Source organism: Rhynchophorus ferrugineus, unplaced genomic scaffold (assembly GCF_030347505.1).
Source record: "Rhynchophorus ferrugineus isolate W39M unplaced genomic scaffold, kcgeb_rfMv2 rfM8, whole genome shotgun sequence".
In the NCBI taxonomy this organism is placed as follows: domain Eukaryota; kingdom Metazoa; phylum Arthropoda; class Insecta; order Coleoptera; family Curculionidae; genus Rhynchophorus; species Rhynchophorus ferrugineus.
In genome coordinates this window covers 372974-395054 of record NW_027472587.1, presented here as the reverse complement: position 1 = coordinate 395054, position 22081 = coordinate 372974, and the positions used below count along the sequence as shown (strand labels likewise).

At 30.6% G+C, this 22081-nt stretch overlaps 1 protein-coding gene across 3 annotated transcripts in view; it reads left to right on the top strand.

Moving 5' to 3' along the window:
* Positions 1-22081, top strand: part of LOC143201424 (uncharacterized) — a 97718-nt gene that overhangs the window by 229 nt on the left and 75408 nt on the right. For 2 of the 3 annotated variants that reach the window (XM_076412477.1, XM_076412476.1), the window contains exon 1: positions 7881-8031. The exons of the other annotated variant lie outside the window; for it this stretch is intronic. The gene's annotated coding sequence lies outside the window, so the exon portion shown is untranslated. Of the gene's footprint in view, positions 1-7880; positions 8032-22081 lie in introns of those variants that run through there. 3 annotated transcript variants of the gene reach the window in all.

The window sequence follows — 22081 nt, the reverse complement described above, 5'->3', positions numbered from 1 at the left end:
ATGTCTGAATTGAACGGTGGCCAGTGGCTGAATCATTCAAACTACCCTTCAATAATATCCGAAATAAACGTATCGGGTTTGCCAGATCTTCGTAATCGCTTACCTGCTGGCGCTTTCGACACCCCGCACTTGTTCAACATGTGGGATATTTTCTGGGTATTTTATAGATCGCTATTCTAAGATGTAAAATTTGACATGCCTCCATGTCGCTACATATTCATATATTCTCTAAGGCAGACTATTCATTATTCATTATTTTAATATCGAAACACGTTTGTTCATGGAAACTTTTCGATGATCTGAGCCCCGTTTGTTTTGAATTAGTTCACATTAATCGCGGTGTATTTTGTTAATAGACACTCTATTGCCGGTTTGGTTATCGCAGTGGTAAAGGCGACGGGATGGTCCACGTACTGTTGCGGTAGTCGTTCTAGGTCATGGTCGTAAACGTATGTTTGTGATTGTTTAATATTTGTGATTGTTCTTAAGCAAGAGTGCAAAATCCGACAAGATGATCCCAGTCACACCGTAAACAGGCTGGGTAAGACCGGTAGGCTTAATGCCGAGGACCGCTGTTCGGAGCCCACGTTATACCGTAGATCCAGTCCAGATACACCATCATTAGTAAAAATGAGACTATAAAATATAAAAACGCCATTATAAAGTTGTTTTTAGTTCAAAATTGTTATTGTTTTTAACTGTATATCTCATTAGTTAGCATAAAAGTTACGACATGTGTAGGGTTTAAAAGAAACACTTTTAATTTTATTTTAGTAGGAACAAGAGGACACTTAAGTACAGACAATACTTCAGAACCAATCATATTTTGATACACATGAAACCCTTTATTCTACAAGATGTTACGCATAGGCATAAACACAAGTTTTTGAATATGCGACCTTTTTGTAAACACACGTATACATGGTGCATATATTTGAAGAATATAGCATAATATATGGAACATATTATCTTGAACTAACAAGTTAATTTAAAATTTCTCTTGGAACTCAAGCAAATTTTGAACATTCTTGAATTCCAAATTGAGAAATATGTCCACAGCTGAGCTGATTAAAAATTTTTGTAAAACTACAAGAAATTGTGTGAAAGCTGCATCGAATAATCGATTAAGACATTAAGATAACGATTAAAAGTTGTTTATGTATTAATTTGGATAAGGTTTGTATGTTGCTCAATAGCAATGAATGGCTCATTGGTAACCAGGATGAAAAAACAGGTCCAGAAGTGATTTAAATCCGGCTATTTATATGAGGAACAAAAGACTCAGACTATTATTGCAAAAGTTTTTGTACCAGGTGATATTTACGTGGCTTATTTGCCAGATTTAGCACTCCCTATCTTCTAGCTCATTAAATATTAAGAAAAAAAATTCATTCAAAAATATAGAGAGCTTGTTCTATAGGTGAAACCTCATTTATAAAAATTATGAAAGTTTAGTGTTGACTGGGCACCAGAAGTTGTGTCAAGCCTGAAATAATTATAGACGTTGACTTAAAAACAGGAATTTAATTAAAACATATTCAAATAGTAGCAATATTTGACACAAACATTTCCTAAACGCAAATATCTGTAAACTCTTTTTATCAAGCAATATGCGAAATTTTTCATTAGCGCAATAATATAATTTTAAATGGAATATGCTGAAATATTTATTCTTTATGACATTAAATATGGCGTTTTACAAATAATATTCCCTTCGTTCAGAATTATTTAAAATGTTTCTACATCTGCAATAATGTTTAATATGAAAATACATGAGCAAACATTTTTGTCTAACTTTATTTCCTATTTGTATGTTATTATGGCCATCAACTTAACAACAAACAATAAATATTTATTAAATACATTAAAAAAATATAATATACACTTTATTTTTACATACTATAATTTTTATATTTAACACATATGAAAAAATCTGTAATAACTAATATCATCATCATGTGATGGAAATATACTAAATTAAATAGTAGACATTTCAAATTAAAAAAATAAAATTCTATTGACATTCATTTCTAATGCACCAAAACAAACAATAGTTTGTGTTCACACACACAATTATTAGTTGTCTTATTACAAGAGGCTTATGAGGATGCACCATAAAATTTGTTTTACTGAAAAATTTTGTTAATAAGCCAATGTAATCTGTATCACTCTACTTCCTTTTAGGGATATTTTTATATTTGCATTTACTTATTGGTCTTTTCGATGTTATACTACCTGTTTCTTGTCTACCTGAACTTGAAGTATGAGTCTTCGACTATTATATTTACATAGTTTAAAAACTGTTATATTTATATTTGGGTCTAATTCGGTTTTAGAGATCCTAACGTAGCGTTTAACAGAACAACTTCGGCTGATTTTTACATTAAACTTGTGACTATATATTTAGACTGGACACTTCAAATAAATTCATGTTATCTCTTTCAATTAAATTGACCATAATGTTGTCTCTTTGTAATGTTTACATATCATGACATACATGACAAGTTTAAATCATTGACTAATTAGTCTTTATTTCTAGAATCTAAAAGCTACAAATTAGTTTTTCCTACTGAGTTGTAACGAATAATGCGTAGTGTGTTAAATTTTGTCGCGTACATACACAAATTATTAATATAAAACTATTCTTAATAAATTATTTTTTTAATGATAAAATGATTAGTATATATGCAAGGAGATAATAAATATAAACTATGAAACTCTGGTAAAAAATCTGGATTATTTCAGAGAAGAATAATTATCCTACTATTATTGTGAACCTAAAATACCACAACTACGCCACTGCAACTATTAAAAGAAAATAATGCACTCTCGGGCGGTTCATGTAGTAAACCCTACGATCCTACGGTTGGCTAAGCCCCAACATAACAAATCTGAGTTCGTCAAGGTGAAAAATGAATTTTAATGTCAACGACAAAGAGCGTTTTCACATCTGCCGGCACCTTATTTTGTTTTTATCATTTTCATTAGTCTTGACCCATACAGAAGACTTTGATTCTACAAATTCAATGAGTGTTACAACGTTATATTTAAAGCCAGACATTTTCTTCTGTTAACCTTAAAAATGACTCTGTACACAATAAAATCGACACCGACATGAGTGGACCGATTGCTGCCCGCCGACATGTGGGTGCCAGCAACGACACGATACCGACATATCGGCGAGTGTGAAAGGGTTCCATTTGTTTACGTGAGATTACGCGTCTACCGATATCGGTGTCGTGTCGGTGCCGGCAGATGTGAAAACGCCCAAAGAAAACTCCCAAGCTGCATCCTGTCCTCAATCAGTTAGTCCTTATGCCCACAGTCGTTCGCACGGTTTCTTCGGATTCGGCCAAACCGCGAATACCGTCAATTCGTTTTCAATACGTGTCTTTCTTATTTGTTTCCATTTAATTGTGTTTCGTAATTATTGTGTACGTGAATGAAATCAGCTATTTTGGTGTGGTTGTGGGTTAGGTTGATGTTGTGTTGATAATCTCAGGTTTGTACCTATCAGAGTAATATGGATTATATTTAAATAGTATTACACTAGACTAGTACTTCTAATAATGACATTTTTAGGGTAATTATATCGCTCGATGAATGAAACTAAAATGAAATGAGACAGTGATTGTTTATATGGTGTGACCGTTATTTATTAGCGTTAAATATAAACAAATAAAATACAATAGATAATAGGTAACAGGGAGCGGCACTGGTTTTATCTGAAAGAAAAACTTGGGCAGTTGATGGTGGCACGTCTGAACTGGACGGTAGTCAGTGACTGAATGATTCAAACTACCCTTCAATAACATCCGAAATCAGCGTCTCTGGGTTGCCAGATCTTCGTAATCGTTTACATGTCGGTGACGCAGCTTGTGGACAGACGACATTAAAAAACCTCTCCATCCATGCCTATACAAGTTTCTATTGGCTAGAGCTGCACATGTGCACTTGTTCTAATCTTGCCTGACAGTTTTCACAACGTGCGTCCTTTTCTACCACACCTTTCGTACGACATCCTTAGTTGTGATTAGATGTCATTTTTAGGTTAATTTTGTCTTTACATTTTGTTGAGGTATTATAATTATTTCATAGCAAATAATGCGAAAATATGTGTATAAGGTATGAATTATTAGTAAAATATTATGTAAAAATAGAAAATGGTTAGAATAAATTGATAACATAGTCTTTGAAGCTTTGTTACTTATTATTTCTTTTGGTTTATACAACTCCTTATATTTACACTATGCTAAAAATTCATGATACTTCGTTAGCTTTTAGCTTCATTATAGCTTTTTTCTTGTTTGAAATATCTGTAAAATTAGAAAGATATAAGTATGATAACAAATAGACGGAAAACGTATACAAACATGACCATATTTTATTCTTATCTTTACAATAATCTTCAAATAATAAGTTTTTTGTCATATTATTTAACATATCCTTTGTTCCATGACAATCTACAAGATTATAAAATGATAACATTTTCCTAGGTTAGATTCTTAGTTAAAATTTTACTTACAGGTTAGATTAGAACAAGTGCGCATGTGCAGACCTAGACATTAGAAACTTGTATAGGCATAGATGGAGAGGTTTTTTACTATTGTCTCTTATGGACCGTTATTCTACGATATACAATTCGACATGCCTCAAGGTCGCTACACATTCATATAATTCGCTAAGACAGACTGCAATTGCAGATTTTTTTTTCTAACTTAAAAATTACTCTTTTTTTTTAATAAAACGTTCATTATTTTAATATTGAACTACGTTCGTCAATGTAAACATTTCGATGATTTGAACCCTATTTGTTTTGAATTAGTTCACATTAACGAGCGTCTGATGTATTTTGATAATAGTTAATATATTGCCGGCTTGGTTGGCGCAATAGAAAGGCGACAGGAAGGTCTCCCTTCTGTTGTGATAGTTTCGGGTTCGAATCCTGCCAGGGTATGATTGTAAATTTATGTTTGTCATTGTTTAATATTTGTGATTGTCCTTAGGCAAGAGTGCAAAATCCGGCAAGGAAAATGATCCCACTCACGATAGTAACCAGGCTGGTTAACATCAGATGTCTATTGGGATGATTTCTAAGTTAGTCAATCGCCAGTCGGTAGGCTTAATACCGAAAACCGTGGTTTGAAGCCCACATTAAACTATATGTTCAGTCCAGATAAACCCTCGTTGGTAGAAGTTAGACTTTAAAATATTTTTAATAAAGTCATTATAAAGTCCTTTCTGTTGAATTGAATTTGTTATTTTTGTTTATATCTATAAGTATATATCCCATTATTTAGTACATAAGTTAGGACATGTGTAGAGTTTAAAAGAATTTTTTTTAATTTATTTGACATCTATTTTATTTTAGTAGGGAGTAAGAAGAGGAAACTTGCGTACAGACAATACTGCCGAACCAATCATTGATATAACCATATAACCATATAACCATTGAACCATATTTTGATATAAACGAAACCTTTTATTCTACCAGATATTACGCGTAGTCATGTAGCGACCTTGAGGCATGTCGAATTTTACATCGTGGAATAACGGTCTACAAAATACCCCGAAATATAATCGTGGTTTAGACGTACCACCATCGACTGCCCAAGCCTCGTCAACAGGTAACTCCGCTGCCATCCGTTTTATCATTTATATTTTTCACATTTTTTTATATAGCCAATAAATAACGGTCACATAATGTAAACACCACTGTTTCATTTCGTTTTACCTCCATTCACCGAACCACATCATTTACCCTAAAGTCATAAACACAATAATTTTAAATTGCGACGTTCTTGTAAATGATACATATATTTGAAGAACATAGCATAATATATGGAACATATTATCTTGAATTAACAAATTAAAGCTTATTAAATTAAGACATTGAGATAACGATTGAAAGTTGTTTATGTTTTAATTTGATAAAGATTTGTATGTTGTTTAATTGCAATGAATGAGACTTGGCTCATCATTAACGTAGATCAAAACAACAGTTCCAGAAGTGATTTAAATTCGGCTCTTTAAATGAGGAACAAAAAATTCAGATTATTATAGTAAACGTTTTTGGACCGGTTTATCTTTGCGTGGCTTGTTTGCCAGATTTAGCACTCCCTAACTTCTAGCTCATCAAATATTAAAAAAAATATTTCATTCAGAAATATAGAGAGCCTATTCTATAGGCGAAACCTCATTTATAAAAATTAGAAAAGTTTAGTTTTGACTGGTCACCAGAAGTCAAGCCTGAAATAACTATAGACGCTGATAAAGGATAGGAACTAAATTAAAGCATATTAAAATACTAATATATTCTATACTACATATTAAATAAATAACATTTTACTCAAACATTTTGATAACGCAAGTACTATCCAATCTGTAAACTTTTATTTTTAACAAGCAGTATAATTGGAATATGCTGAAATATTTATTCTTTATAGCTTTAAATGTGACGTTTTACAAATAATATCCCCTTCGTTCAAAATTAATTAAAATGTTTCTATTTCTGCAGTAATAACTCCTATTTATATGTTTTCATGGCCTTAAATTTAACAGCAAACAATATATTTTTATTAAATACATTCAAAAATATAATATACATTTTAGTTTTTTACTACAATTTTTATATATAACACATGAAAAATTCTGCATTGACTAATATTAGTTGAAATGGAAATATACTTAATTGAATAATATATATTTCAAATTAAAAAAATATAATTGACATTCATTTCTAATACACCAAAACAAACAATACTTTGTCTTACACACACAGTTATTAGTTGTCTTAATACAAGAGGCTCCTGAGGATGACACAGTAAATGTGCCAATGTGCCAATGTAATCGGTAACAAATTACTTCCTTTTAAAATATTTTTATATTTGCATTTACTTATTTGTCTTTTTGTTGTTATACTACCTGTTTCTAGTCTGCTTGAAGTATGTGCCTTCGACTCTTTCAAAAGAATCTGTGGAGAAACACATGTTATAACTTCAGTTCGATTTGGAAACCTTTTTACTTACATTTTTTATATTTATTAATTTATATTTAGCACTAATCCGGTTTTAGAGATCTTAATGTAACATTTAACAGAACAATTTCATCTGATTTTAATGTTAAACTTATGGCTGTATATAAAAAGACTAAAGAAAAAAAAATACAAAAAGACGGCAAAAATACATTATATTATTCAATATATAGTATTTCAATTAAGTTGACCATAATGATAGATATTATAATTAGGAATTGTTCTTAAATCTATAAAAAAACAAATATCACTAAATCTGCGTAGTAAGATTTTGGACAAAAACATAGAACTAAAGGAAAAGGAAATATTTGTGTTATAGATTTATTGACCTTCCTTGACCAGTTAAAATGTCCATTTAAAATCACCTTCAATTATGTTTTCTAAATTTTGTAAATTAATTTTATGGAGGAGCCGTAAAATAAGAGTATAAAATAAGTTCTAGTAAAAGGAAATTATATTGAAACAGAAAACCATGAAAAATAAAATATGCTTTCATTAATTTGAGAAATGAAATGTAAAAAATATTACTTAACTGATACAAAATTAAAATAAATACATAAATAAAAAACAACAAAGGGTTTTGTATGATAACATTTTGTAACGACGAATTCACATAAAAAGACTCTGTAAAATACCGATAAAATATTTCCTTTTCACTTAGTATCAAGCAGAAAAGCTCAAAACAAATATGATCAAGGTGAATGAAACTCTCTTTCAATGTCATTGAGAGAGGAGCAGACATAACCGCCAATCTCCCGACGAAGTAGTATGAACGTTTTAACCGTTGGGTTTCACGTGTTGCCGCAGCGAATCGTGCGGCAAACCGGCGTGTGGTTCTACTAAAATCGCATTCGTATGATACTCAACAACGCTTGATGTCGCGCCATTAGTTTCCAATCTGATTTCGCCGTAACGAATTTCGCCGGATCACTGTTATCGTTCGTTTGTGTTTTGTTTTGTTTTTTTGAGTGATTTTTCTATAGTGCCAACAATATTACGTACGTATTTATTAATGTCACTGACCATACGTCTTTGTTTATTTTGATTTTTGATATTGTAATAAACACTGTTATTCATTCAAGCTGCTTAATGAATTACATGTTTCTGAGTAGTTTTATCAATGATTATATAAAGCGTTTTTAGTTCACATGTTATTTTCAATGTCTATAGTATTTTGTAGTGATTTCCTTTCAGTATTTATCTTTCTAAACTACATTGCTTCAATGCTTATACGCGTTGAAAGACTTTTCACTTAAAAACGAATCTAACATATGTTTTTATAGATAGTGTTAATATGATGATGAATCTTAACTGTTATGTCAATTGTATTCTTTAATAAATTGTATATTACCGACGTTAATATTGCTAATATATCCTGTTTTTCTCCGCAACACACTGTCAGGCTAATTTCATAATTTCTGGCCAAAATTCTGTAACTTTTAGAATGAAACAATAATTTAAAAAATGACCAAGAAATTGAAGCAACATTGGAAAGTTGTCGGTGGTATAAACCAATAAATCCAACTTGAATAAAATCTGAGATGACATGCCAAAATAAAAATAATTCAAAAACAAAAAAGGGTAAAAATTGACAGACGTATGTAATGCCATAAAATACATAAAACTTTTAGCTAAATTTTCGTTAAAGATCGAAGACGCCCACTTAAAATTCAACACATTAATTATGGTGGGTGCTTTTTACACATTTAAATGCTCAAATTGCTTATCTTTATATGTTAAAATTAAGTACTTACACTATATAATTTGTTCCAAATCTTTAACAATCCCAAGAGCACAAAGCCTGTAAAAACTGTTTGAATCGAACACGATAATTCTCACGAACTAACGTTTGAAGAATGATTCGAATAACAGGCTACTTCAACTACATGATAGGGTTTGTTATTGTAAGTAAACAATTCGAATAATGATTATTTCAATGTAATTAAGCAAGTAAAATGGAATAATTTTTACCCTAATTTTCATTTAAAGTTTATTGTTGTTTTTTAGATTAATAAATATTGTATTGTTTATTTTTTATGTTGTCGTAATAAACGCTGTTATTAATTCAAATTGCTGAATGAGAATGAGATATATTATTTTAAGTTGTTTTATTAGCTATCATGTAAAACGATTTTAGATATATTTCGTTTTCATGTCGTGTTTGATTTATCTTTATATTTGTCACTGATTAAATACTATATATGATTATATATTCATGATTTCATTTTAATGGTTCGTAATTTATCAACATTCAACTCTTTACTATATTATATTCAATTTATAATAAAGGATTAGAGAGCATGCATTTTAATGTGAATGTATATACGTAGATTTGTAACACTAATCAATTTAGTGTCACTGTAAAGCTTTTATGAGATTCCTGGACGAGTAACTGAACCAAGAAATATTTATAAACTTCTTTTGAACACAGCTTTTCACAATTGCATTAGTAGCAGAATAAATGGTAGTTAAATCGGTACATATCTACTATATGGTAGCTGCATCAATACTTCCCAGTCATTCTCTTTAATTTTTTGCCGAGTCACAAAACATTGATGTGGCCATCCTACTGATTACTTATGGCCGATTTTAATCTTATGTTTCAGTTGCATTAAATATTTATAGTAGACATCCGAAATATATTGGTTTACCGCTATATTTTTTAGAATTATCGCCGAATTTTGTAATGGTTGACTGGCTAAAGCAAGCGCGAAACAATTCTGACACTGGCGTTTATTCAGCACTATAAACACCAGATAATATTCGATAAGCTATCAATACATATTTCCTTCTTTCAAAGTAAAAAAGCAAAATATGAAAAATTCTGGAATCTCCATTTTCAAACCGCAATAGCTGTTAATTGAGTAAACAAACGGTGTTATCTTTATATCTAGAACCTCCTAGGAAAGTCGAATGAGGTGAAAATATTGATATATGAATTTAATGAACCTTTTAAATTAAATACCGAGAAGCATAATGAAACTAAAGTACTAAATATGTTTGATTTGTGTCGAAGAAAAGATCTGTCAACAAAAATATCGATATATCGATAATTCTATTATCAATATTATAAGTTTTACTAGAGCCTATTGTTTTGTCAGTTTGGAAGTTATTCAAAACCAAAATTCCTCTTGATTATACTTCTAGAACTACAATACCAATTTCTATATTATATAGAGTGGCTGGTCTTATTATTGGGGCCATTATTTAAATTATATAGGTCATTAAGAATGTATGCATATTAACTATGATTAAAAATGATGTGATATTCTCCTAATAATCAATAGGAATTCATTCCCCTATTGGAAACTGTTTAAGACCAATTGCTTTTTAATAATTGAAATGATGTACTGTGTCAAAAGCATACGAATCAATCTTGTCATGGTTATTTTAACACCATTCGCTATTTTATTACTTTCATGAAACATTAAAAAATACCTAAAGGCTTAAAACCTGCTGTTAAATAAATTTAAACAGATATACTCGACGATTTTACTCGTAAATTCAAGCAAGATTTCTAATTGTTCAACGTAATAGATAAAAATATGTATGTTATTGTACAAGGATAGTTTGATAAGTTAGAAACTGATTAAAAATATTGTTAGTTTAAATATAATTAGTTAATATTGTAAGTTTTTTATTCCTTCCAAATTATGGGTTTTCTCAAGGCTTTCAAAATAGGAGTAGGTTTTTCCACTGATTACTTCTTCATACAACTCAAACCACGTACTAGCCAGCCATTTCTTCGCATTCGGAAGTAGGGAGTAGTAGCAAGGGGCCAATCTTGATAATATACTGGATGGAGTAGCAGTACCTAATCCAATTTATGGATTATTATTCGTTATCTTGATGGAACACTTTTTTCTTCGCCAAATGCGATCAATCTTGTTTCAAATCTATATCACATATGTTCAAAATATCTGAATAATATTTACCGGTGATTATTTTGCCATTTTTAAGATAATTGACTATTAATGGATGGCAGTTGCGGGCGGTAGTGGTGCCTTTAATGTAACTGTGTGATACATTCAAAAAGGCGCGGATGAAACAAGCTGCCCTCGTAAATTATGCAAAAGATTTACGCCCTATTTATAAAAAAAATTAATAAATGAGTGCATAATTGTTATAAAATAATTCAAAATTATTCATGTATAAAATGAAATTGTTATTTATAAATTAATATTATTTGAAGAGAAAACTAAGAAAAGTGAAGTGGTGTAAGTAAACCATTTTTAGTATTATTTTCTATCTTTAAACATATATAGTGTAAAACGCTTCGAAAGCCATTTTAATTGTTGGTGTTCTTAAATTATAAGATTGCGTTGAAACCTGACATTACACTTGATACGGTAATAAATATGCCACGTCATAACAGGAACAATAACAATAACCTAGGCTTAGATAGAAAATGGATTATTCTAAAACTTAATATTTTTTTTTTTCATCTGAAGGTCTCAGGTACATAATTCATTGCCGTTGCTACTTATTCATTCACTAGGTTTCAAATTATTTGTGTGCTTGTTTTCAAAGGAATAACAAATATTTATTTGAAGGTAACAAATACGTAGTTCTACATACGATGCACATATATAGTATGAATAAAATAAACGTATACGATTTTTCAACGAAACAATATTGTGTAAATTTAAATAATGGAATAATTTTAGCCAATTTTTAGTAGTTTGTTAAGACCTAGATCAACAGCAATATGTTATATATATACCAATAATTCCAAATTTAAGCAAAAATGTGTCGACTAAAATTCTGAGTATCTTTGAGATATGTATTAAAAAAAAATATGACGTCTATACAGTCAAATTAATATGGCATTAAATTAAAGGAGACCTTTGTTTTATCTTCTCCGAGTAAGAATGTACCTTACCGTAGCATGCTTTTACTTATAAAGATCTGGCAGTGAATTTGTTGCCTTATTAGATAGTTTTCTATATCAATAACATTTTAAGGTTTCATTTCAGTATTTATCTCTTTAATTACATTGCCTCTATGCTTATACGCGTTGAAGGATTTTTCACTTAAAAACGGATCTAATATATGCTGTTATACATAATGTTAATATGTTGATGAATCTTAATAGTTAAGTCAATTGTATTCATATATGAATTGTACATAACCGACGTTATTATTGCTAATATATCCTGTTTTTCTCCACAAGATATTGTGAGTCTGATTTCATAATTCCTTGCCAAAATTCTGTAACTTTTAGAATGAAATAATTTCAAAAACGACCAAAAAATTGAAGCGACATTGGAAATTTGTCGATGGTGTAAGCAATAAATCTAACGTGAGTAAAATCTGAGATGACATGCTCAAAGAAAAATAATTCAAAAACAAAAAAAAGTAAAAATGGACAGAAATTTGTAATGCCATAAAATACAAAAAACTTTTAACAAAATTTCCGTTAAAGATCGAAGACGTTGGAAATTCTACTTCAACACAACTTAAAATTTAAATTTATATTCAACACAGTAATTACGGTGGGTGCCTTTTACACATTTAAATGTTCAAATCGCTTATATTTATATGTTAAAATGAAATACTTGCAGTATATAATTTCCTCCAAATCTTACTTTAACAATTCCAAGAGCACAAAGCCTGTAAAAACTACTTGATTAATTGTTAAATTATAAGATTGCGTTGAATCCTGACATTACACTTGATACGGTAATAAATATGCCACGTCATAACAGGAACAATAACAATAACCTAGGCTTAGATAGAAAATGGATTATTCTAAAACTTAATTTTTTTTTCATCTGAAGGTCTCAGGTACATAATTCATTGCCGTTGCTACTTATTCATTCACTAGGTTTCAAATTATTTGTGTGCTTGTTTTCAAATGAATAAGAAATATTTATTTGAAGGTAACAGATACGTAGTTCTACATACGATGCACATATATAGTATGAATAAAATAAACGTATATGATTTTTCAACGAAACAATATTATGAATAATTTTAGCCAATTTTTACTAGTTTGTTAAGACCTAGATCTATAGCACTATGTTATATATATACCAATAATTCCAAATTTAAGCAAAAATTTGTCGACTAAAATTTTGAGTATCTTTGAAATATGTATTTAAAAAAAATTATGACGTCTATATAGTCAAATTAATATGGCATTAAATTAAAGGAGGCCTTTGTTTTATCTTCTCCGAGTAAGAATGTACCTTACTATAGCATGCTTTTACTTATAAAGATCTGGCAGTGAATATATTGCCTTATTAGATAGTTCTCTATATCGAAAACCTCTTAAGGCACCGAGGCACTTATTCTAAATTTAATTTAAAGGCCAATTACCAATCCTAGTGTCCAAATACTATCTGCCTATAAACTATTATGGATCTGAGTATAATTTATCAGGCCTACAAATTAGTTTTAAAGTATTTTTTTAAATTTGAAGCTTTATGATTGCAAAAAGTGAAGCGTTGCTTAGACTCATATGTCGAAACAAGTAATAATCAGAAGCAGTGAGGTCTGGATAATACAGTAGAGTAGTACTTCCCATCTTAATGTTTCCAAGTATGTTTTCACTGGTTTTGTAACATGTCGTTGAGCGTTGTCATGCTGAAGAGTAACATTCTTGTATCTTTGCTCACATTCCGGCCGTTTTTACAGCAGTGTTCAGCTCAAACCGCATTAACTGTAGTCGATAGCTATCGCCATTGATGGTTTCATTGAGTAATGCCTTCAAACCCACGTCTTCACTTTTATTTGGCTGTCCAGAACACTCGTTGGTATCGGTGCCAAAAAAAACTATATTTAAAACATCTAAACCAGTATTCATATGTTGAAATTGATGAACCATGGCTGCATAAGCTTCACATAGCATTCGATGACTTCTATCTTCCATAGAAAATTTCCTGCAAATGTGATTTCTTTGCTATGCATTGACAATTGTTTTTTCAAAAGCGCCTTGGACTTCGAGGCATTTATCCATAATTTAATTTAAAACCAATTACCAATCCTTTTGACTAAATAATAATTACCAAATAAGAGCATATGGATCTGACTATAATTTCATAAAACAAGAACTACATAGATTAGGTCAATATTTTGCTAAAACTATTTTTGTCTGGGGGTAATATTTTTTTACCATTTCTATGAAATCAATCATTAGGTGTAGAGGCTGTAAAGGCCATATTAAGTAAAACGACGTATTATTAAACATATTAGTTTCAATTTCTGATTTTATTTGTACTATATCTCAAGATCGAAATACTTAAACTATCAATGAAATAACTAATTTTTAAATATGTTATATATAAGTTATCAAATTTGAGAAGCTTTAAAAAAGATAGCATTTTTGTAGTAAAATACGATACTTTCGATACGATAAAATACGATACAATTCTATTCTCACATAAACCATGCCCTATGTCTTGACATTAGCGTTGTCGGCCACCGAGATATATATCTGTAGCGACCGCTACGACCCTTTGGGCCACCACGCATTCACCTACAGCAAGTTCAAAGGTTGGCAACGCTGGTGGATTGGTACCATGTTGTTCCCGGCTATGAAAGATCACGTGTCGCTCTCTTTTCTTGTCTCTGTTTCTTGTAACAGTACCACTTCCACAACACTACCGTAATTCCCTTACCTGACCTAATATCCTGACCATTCTCTCATCGACCACATGTATCATTCAATATCGAAATAAATAAGTTTTTATTGAACCAGTGTTTTCAATTCCCGTGCGAATTTCTTCCACAAAATAGTAGTGAGTATTCGGACAAACAATAGCATCGACAGCCACACGTTCCGACCGACGAGGCAAACATTCCTACATATCGATATTTCGATATATCGATATTTTAAAAAACATCGATATATAGTTTTCGATATATTAAAAAATATCGATATAACAGAGGTAAACAAAATATCGGCATCATTTACAATATATATTGATATTTGTAATAAAACCTTATAATTAAGTAGTAAAATACACTAAACCTTTAAGATTAACCACCAAAATAAAAAGTTTATTAAAAATACTTAAATGTTTTTTTTATAACGTTTAAGAAATATATGTATTTTTTTTTTAATATCAAAAAATATCGGCTTACAAAAATATCGATATTTTTCCGGCATCCCCAGTTGGCATCTCACTCATAATTAGACCTTTCAGTCTAATCAGCACACCGTCTCATATCATGTAATCTTTGTAAATAAAAAACATTCGCCGAAATGTACGTACGCACATAATATCAGAATCACTGCACCGAATTGGATAATTACAAAAGCTTATGTTAGAGTTTTTACAAAAAAGGCAAAAAAAACCTAGGGAAGCTGCTAGAAGTTATGCCCTATAGAATCTTCATGATACACAGAGAAATATAGCCCTTAGAAAATAGAGCCGAAGTCATCTTGAACTACATAGAAAAGTTGTTAACTATTCAAATGATAACATAGTCGGTATAGGAAATGGGTGCCTCCTGTATCTGGTGCCATGATTTAAAATGGGAGGACGAACTTTTAGAAATTTGCTCTGATGGAGGTTAAGGTCCTATTATTGAGCCATACCATAAACGTTTAAATTATCTTATTTATTAACTTTTAATTAAAATTTATTGAAAAAATTATTGAATAAAATATTTTTATAAAAACACCATATTCAAACAATTAACAAGAATTCCAAGAACCACATAAATAAACATTACCTTAAAAAGACCAAAATCGTTTACATCAAACCCAGCCAATATAATTAAATCCAAACGAAAAAGCCACCAATATATATGAAAGCAGTAAAACGAAAAAGCCACCAATATATATGAAAGCAGTAAAACGAAAAAGCCACCAATATATATGAAAGCAGTAAAATTTTCATAAAAATCTCCAAATATTATCGGTACTATTCCAAAAACTCCATTAATGAATTGACTACCTCAAGTTTTACACTAACATATTGTACAGTTACTGGCCTAAAACTAATGGATGATTTTACTTTTAAGCTGAAAGACATCTCAGTTAATATATCATTATTTTTACAAAACAATAATTTATTTACCTCTACTCTTAAATAATAATATATTGTATTTTCCTTGTCATTAGATCATTAGGGCGTCGTTGATCTTATCAAAATGCTGTCTAATTTCTTCTTCTCTGATTCTCTGAATTCCACATACTTCGACTTTTACTTTCAACAAATTCTAGCTACATCTTAGCTATAAAATAAAATTTAAATCATTACTAAAATATATTATGTTTAAAATAAATGTGTAATTATTACCAGTTACTACAGTTTTTGTTGCTATTCTTGATGGACAAACCTCATTAATGACTTGACTACCTCCAACACAATAAGAATCATTTTCTTCTCTGTTCTTGTTGTCATTAAATTTTGGCATATGTTGATAGTTATTCCAGGTGGTTGAAAATGATGTGTTATACATTTGGCAGTTAAAATTCCCATTATAAACAAAATTGATGCTGTTTAGATTTTGCAACTTTTAAAAATTTAACCTTACATTCTGCACTTACCCTTGCTCTTCCATATTTTAATATCAATGTATATTAGACCACCAAGAATGACACAAAATGTAAATATTCTAGATTTTTTGTTGTTTTGATTTGATCGACCCTACCTATCGTGTCGAAAAGAATGGACCGCCATTAGAAAAGGAAACTAATATAGTTTCATATAGTTCATTATTTTCTATGGTTTTGTGCCATGCAGGAGAGTACGCATGCCCCAAATCCAGATATGTTGTAGAGCAATGTATCATATTATACCCAGCCAAACAGGCATCATATTTATTACTACATTACACATTTTAATACAATCAGTTTTATCCTGTGCTCAACGAAGCGGATATCAGATAGTAACAAATAAGTGTGCAGTGTAAGGAAACAATCAGTAATTAAAAGAAAGAATATCTAGTTAATAGGAATAATGGAAATACGGATGGGTAACTTAAATTTTAAATATTTCTAAGGTTATTTCATTGGTTTATTATCAGTTAAAAACGACATTCTAATCAAATGAGCTATAAAAACCTTCAGTATTAAAATGATGAGTATTAAAAGGTCATTATACTAATATTTCCGATATTATAATTTTTTGAGCTGCAATTTTTTTCTTTGTCACAAAAATTGCACAGTATATAATTGTTAGGCGTTACATTAACGTTACGTGTAAGCATTTCTTTTCTTCTTAATCTGTTGGAATATAGTAAGGAATATTAGAGGGCATGTTATATTTAATATGGCATATTCTTGTCACTTTTAGAACATATATCTATTTATAAAAGATATATATTCGGTGTGTATTATTTTTTATTTATAATCTATGAAACGCACATCCGGTTCGGAAGATTATGTTGTGTGAAAGTTTTACTCGAATAGCCAGGCCACAAAAATACATCACCACACCTCTTCGCTTAACCTCTTTCGAAACAAATTAATAAACTGAAAACGTAATGTATAATATATTATTATTTGTGTTAATTATAGCGCAATAAATATTTTTTAGGAGGAACATAAGTAAATTCAGGAATTCCCCAGTATGGTTATAAGTCTAATATAAATATAAAAACCAACATTAAAATTGTATTGTAATATTGCGTAATATAATCAACAAGTAATGTTTTTCGTGAGGATTTGGTTACTGTGTTGTTTGTAATCGTTATTTCTCTTATTCTAAATATATTTGGAGTAGAAACCGTTGTTATTTATTAATATTTAAAGCTTTATTAGACAAATAAACCTTTTTTTAAATTTATGTATTGAAAATAGTATATAACTAATAACAATAAACTTGATCTAACTACATATAAGAAATTTTCCGCCGAATCACTTAGTGTTCATTTGTAAGTTCAGGAGGTTTTTTTTTTCCGTTTCAGGTGTCTAATGACATTATGCACATTTAGAAGACTGAACGCTTCCACGTTGACGAAAAACAAATCGTCTATAGTTTTAATTTACAAGATATATCGATTTTCTCAAGCAGCTCTTGATTTAATTTGATATATGGTGAACGCAGAATAGCAATGATAAATGTCAATCTAAAAAAGACTACTAATCAAACTTATGAAAAATTTGAAGACGCATTCTCAGTGGTGGATAAAAGAATGAATGTATTAAACGAACTAGATAAAGTTCATACAAACCAATCTATAATGTCATATTTTATATGCCATATAAAATTCAAATAACGCAAAACTAAAGAATAAAGCAGAGACTAGATCATTCAAAATGTTTTTTCAGGGACTGGCAGTTGTAACAATCGATAATAACAACTGTCAGCCGGCTTGGTTGGTGCAGTGGTAAAGGCGACAGGACGGTCCTCCCACTGTTGCGACAATCGCATGTTTGAATACTGCTGGGGCATGGTTCGTAAATTTATATTTGTGATTGTCCTAGACAATAGTTCAAAATCCGACAAGGAAAATGATCCCAGTCTCGCCAGTAACTAGACTGTGTAAGATCGGATTTCTTTCTAGGTTGGTCACTCGCCACCGCTTAATGCCGAGGACCGTAGTTCGAAGCCCACGTTAAACTGTAGGTCCAGGCCAGATAAACTCTCGTTGGTAAAAAGAAGACTTTAAAATATGTTAAAAAATGTTCTTTAAGTCGTTCGAATATTTATAGACCACCAAGTATAATTTGTTACAGATAGTTGATTTTCCAATAATGGTTATTTCTTTTAGTCGAACTACATTCAACCGATTAATTGCGTTGTTAATATCATAGTTCTTGACTTTTTTTCTTTAACAAGGAAAACTCCAATCTATAGCACTGAATTATTTATAAACAGTCATATTTCGAAATATAGTAAATAACTCGATAGATTTTAGTTTAATGACGAAACATCCAGATACTTTTTCTCTCTTAAGAACTTAACTATATGTTATATTGTTAATTTATTTATGATTTGAATCATTCATTATCATTAAATATTATGGTGTGTATATTATATATGATGTGTGGTGTTATATATTTTAAACAATTCTAATGTTAAATAATATTATCAACAAGAGAGTTTAATTATAATTTAAATAAACAATTAAGTGCTTTTTCGAATGGCCATTTATTAAATAATACGAGTAATATTACAATTGTTCATTTAAGCTAAACCTCTTTCTCTCGAACATTATTTTTATGCTTGCAAAGAGCTATTAATTTTTTGAACCATTTTTTAACATTGCTTTTAACATTTCCGATTTTTTTTTAAATAGTAGAAATCGTCAATTTTCTTATTGTTTGATACGATAGAAGACAGTATAGAGAAACTTTGATAGTTGTTTCATTATGTTGTTTTACTAAAACCACCTAAATATGTCAGATTGCCATTAAATTTTGACACTTGTTATTTAAGGCACTTATTGAGTTATATGTTGTATAATTAATAAAACGAAGTTCAAATTCATTCAGACAGCTTCGCAGTTAAAGTCTCAACTGTTTTCACACTTTTACATGCGTACATTGAGACAGTTAAAGGCTAGGCTATTACTAGGAATTGACTGAAAATGTCATTTCGAACCGTTTCAACATCATGGTTTCATTGGTGTATTGTTACGATAAAAAGTGCTAGCAGATCTAGTCAACCTCAAGCGCAAAATGTGATAGGTTTGAACAGATAAACCAAAGCGAAATATTCATAGCGATGGAGTCTTACTATGTATATGATGGGATGAGCAAGGTGTAGTATGTTATGAACTGTTAAAACTTATTTTTTTAAAATTACATCTTACATTAGATATGCTTGGTATAATCTTAATCTATCAATTAATTTATTACTTCTGTTGTACTTGCATTAATATACAAGAAAGGCGAGTGAAGGATTAACACATGAGTATGTATTTCCCAAACTAAAATAAAACTAACCTACTTAAACTAAAGTTAAAAATACACTTATACACTAAACCAGTTGATTTGGTTCGCTTCAATATTCGATTTCCTGTGCGTTGTCCAGTAGCTGTATTGCTTCCATGTTGATTTATCTACCCCGGATTACTTCGTGTATCCATTTGATTCCAAAGTCATCGTGCAGCTCTTCGTTGGTTACGTTGCAATAAGCAGTGGTAATTAATCGTAGAACTTTGTTTTGTGTGCGTTGGCTTATTAGTTGTTTTGATGTTTAGTGCAACCCCACATTTGCATCTCATAGGCCCAAATAGGGTTTATGATTGACAGATGAACTAATCTCTTTGATTTTAGGTCAACTTGAGAGTATCATCCGACTATGTACAGTTGTTTGACTATCTGCTTTGCTTTTTGTCTATCACGGTGTTTTCTATATAATCTACCATCGAGATGTATTCAGAGTATCTGAGGTATTTAGATGATTCTGCTTAAGGAATCGGGCATCGGTCAAGTGATATAATTAGCTTCTTGTTATTTCACCGCAACGCCAAATTAACATGGACAGATCTGGAGCTATTAAGCTGTATTTTCCAGTCTCTAGTCCATTTGTAGATCTAGTTGACCGCTACTTGTACTTTTTCTATAGCCTTAGACAGATACCTATTTTGCTATTATAACTGTGTCATTAGTAAATGATTCAATTACTGTCTCTTTTTTTTGTTGGGATATCGGCAGTATAGAGCAGATATAGAAGTGACCCCAAGACACCATCTTGTGAAACTTCAGCCGACTTAGATTTAAATGTTGAGAATGCCCCCTTCATATGAGACTCTAAATTCTCTTTCGAAAAGATATGATTCCATCAGTCAACAGTAATTCCGCGGCAGCAATTTGGTTATTTTGTAGATCAGTTCCAAATGCCAAACACGGTCAAAGGCTTGTGAGACATCCAGGAATATTGCAGGGCAGTATTTCTTTTTTTCGATTACCTTTGCAACAAGCACTGTTACTCTGTTCGCTTCATCGATTGTCGTGTGGTGATTCTAAAATCCAATCTGATCAAACAAATCCAAAACTTTTAACAGTATTTTATCAAATAATTTTGATATCGCAGGTAGCAGCGAAAGAGTCCTGCAAGATCCAATTCGTACGACCGGTTTGTGACCATGATTATTCGAGCAACCTTAAGATATTCCAGAACATAGGTCAGTCTCAAACAGTCATTGATTAAATATGTCAAGATAATTATTGCTTTTCGTGGCAGCTCTTTTGACAACCCGGATGAAATATCATCAATTCCAGGAGCCTTTTTTAGGATTGAGGTTGTTGTGAATTTCTATGGCAATTTCCAATGGAGAAATGAGATTTACAGCTACATCGGACTGATAAACAGGATTTACATCCATTGTAGATTCTGTATCATTCGGTAGGAATACGTTAATTAAATGTTCTGCGAATAATTTAGCTTCTCCATCGTTGCGTTGAGCCAATTTTTTTTGATAATTTTTAATAAGCGGTACTCTAATAATAGGTCTTTTAAATCCCCGAGTTTCTTTCCATAGCGAGTTATCATTGTCTGCTTCCGGGCTTCACTTACATATTTTTCGAAGCAACTCTGTATATATTCTTTAATATTTTGGTTCGTCTGATTACTAACAATATTAAATATTGTTTTGTATATAGCATTTTTGGTTCTGTGCCATACTCGTCTAGCTTTTCGTTTTTGTTTTATTAATTCTCTAATTTCAAGGCTTAAACCTAATGAAACTGTTACTGCAGATATCCAGGGACGTCAATTAAAGCACATATTGTTTCAAAAAAGACCAGCAATAATAATCAAAATGCAAAAGCATCTCATATAATACTTCAAATTATGTTCATCCTTTATCTGGAGTGAAAAAATAAAAATTAATTGTAAATAACGATAATTATATTTTAAAAAATGTGTGTTGCTCGCATTTTATGCCTTGTTGCTACGTTTTATGTGGTACTTCAAACTCAATTCTTCAAAGTTTATTAAGCTAACTCAACCCTATCTATTAAGTAAAAAATTGGCCAATACGCCAATTTTATTGTTTCAGCAACTTTACATTAAAAAGTACTGCGATACTGAATTTGTTGTTCATTTTTAATTTCTGGTTGATACTACAGAATAAATAAAAAATGGGTATATTGCGTACGATGCTGATAACGTGAAATAAGACTAAATATTGCTTGGAGTT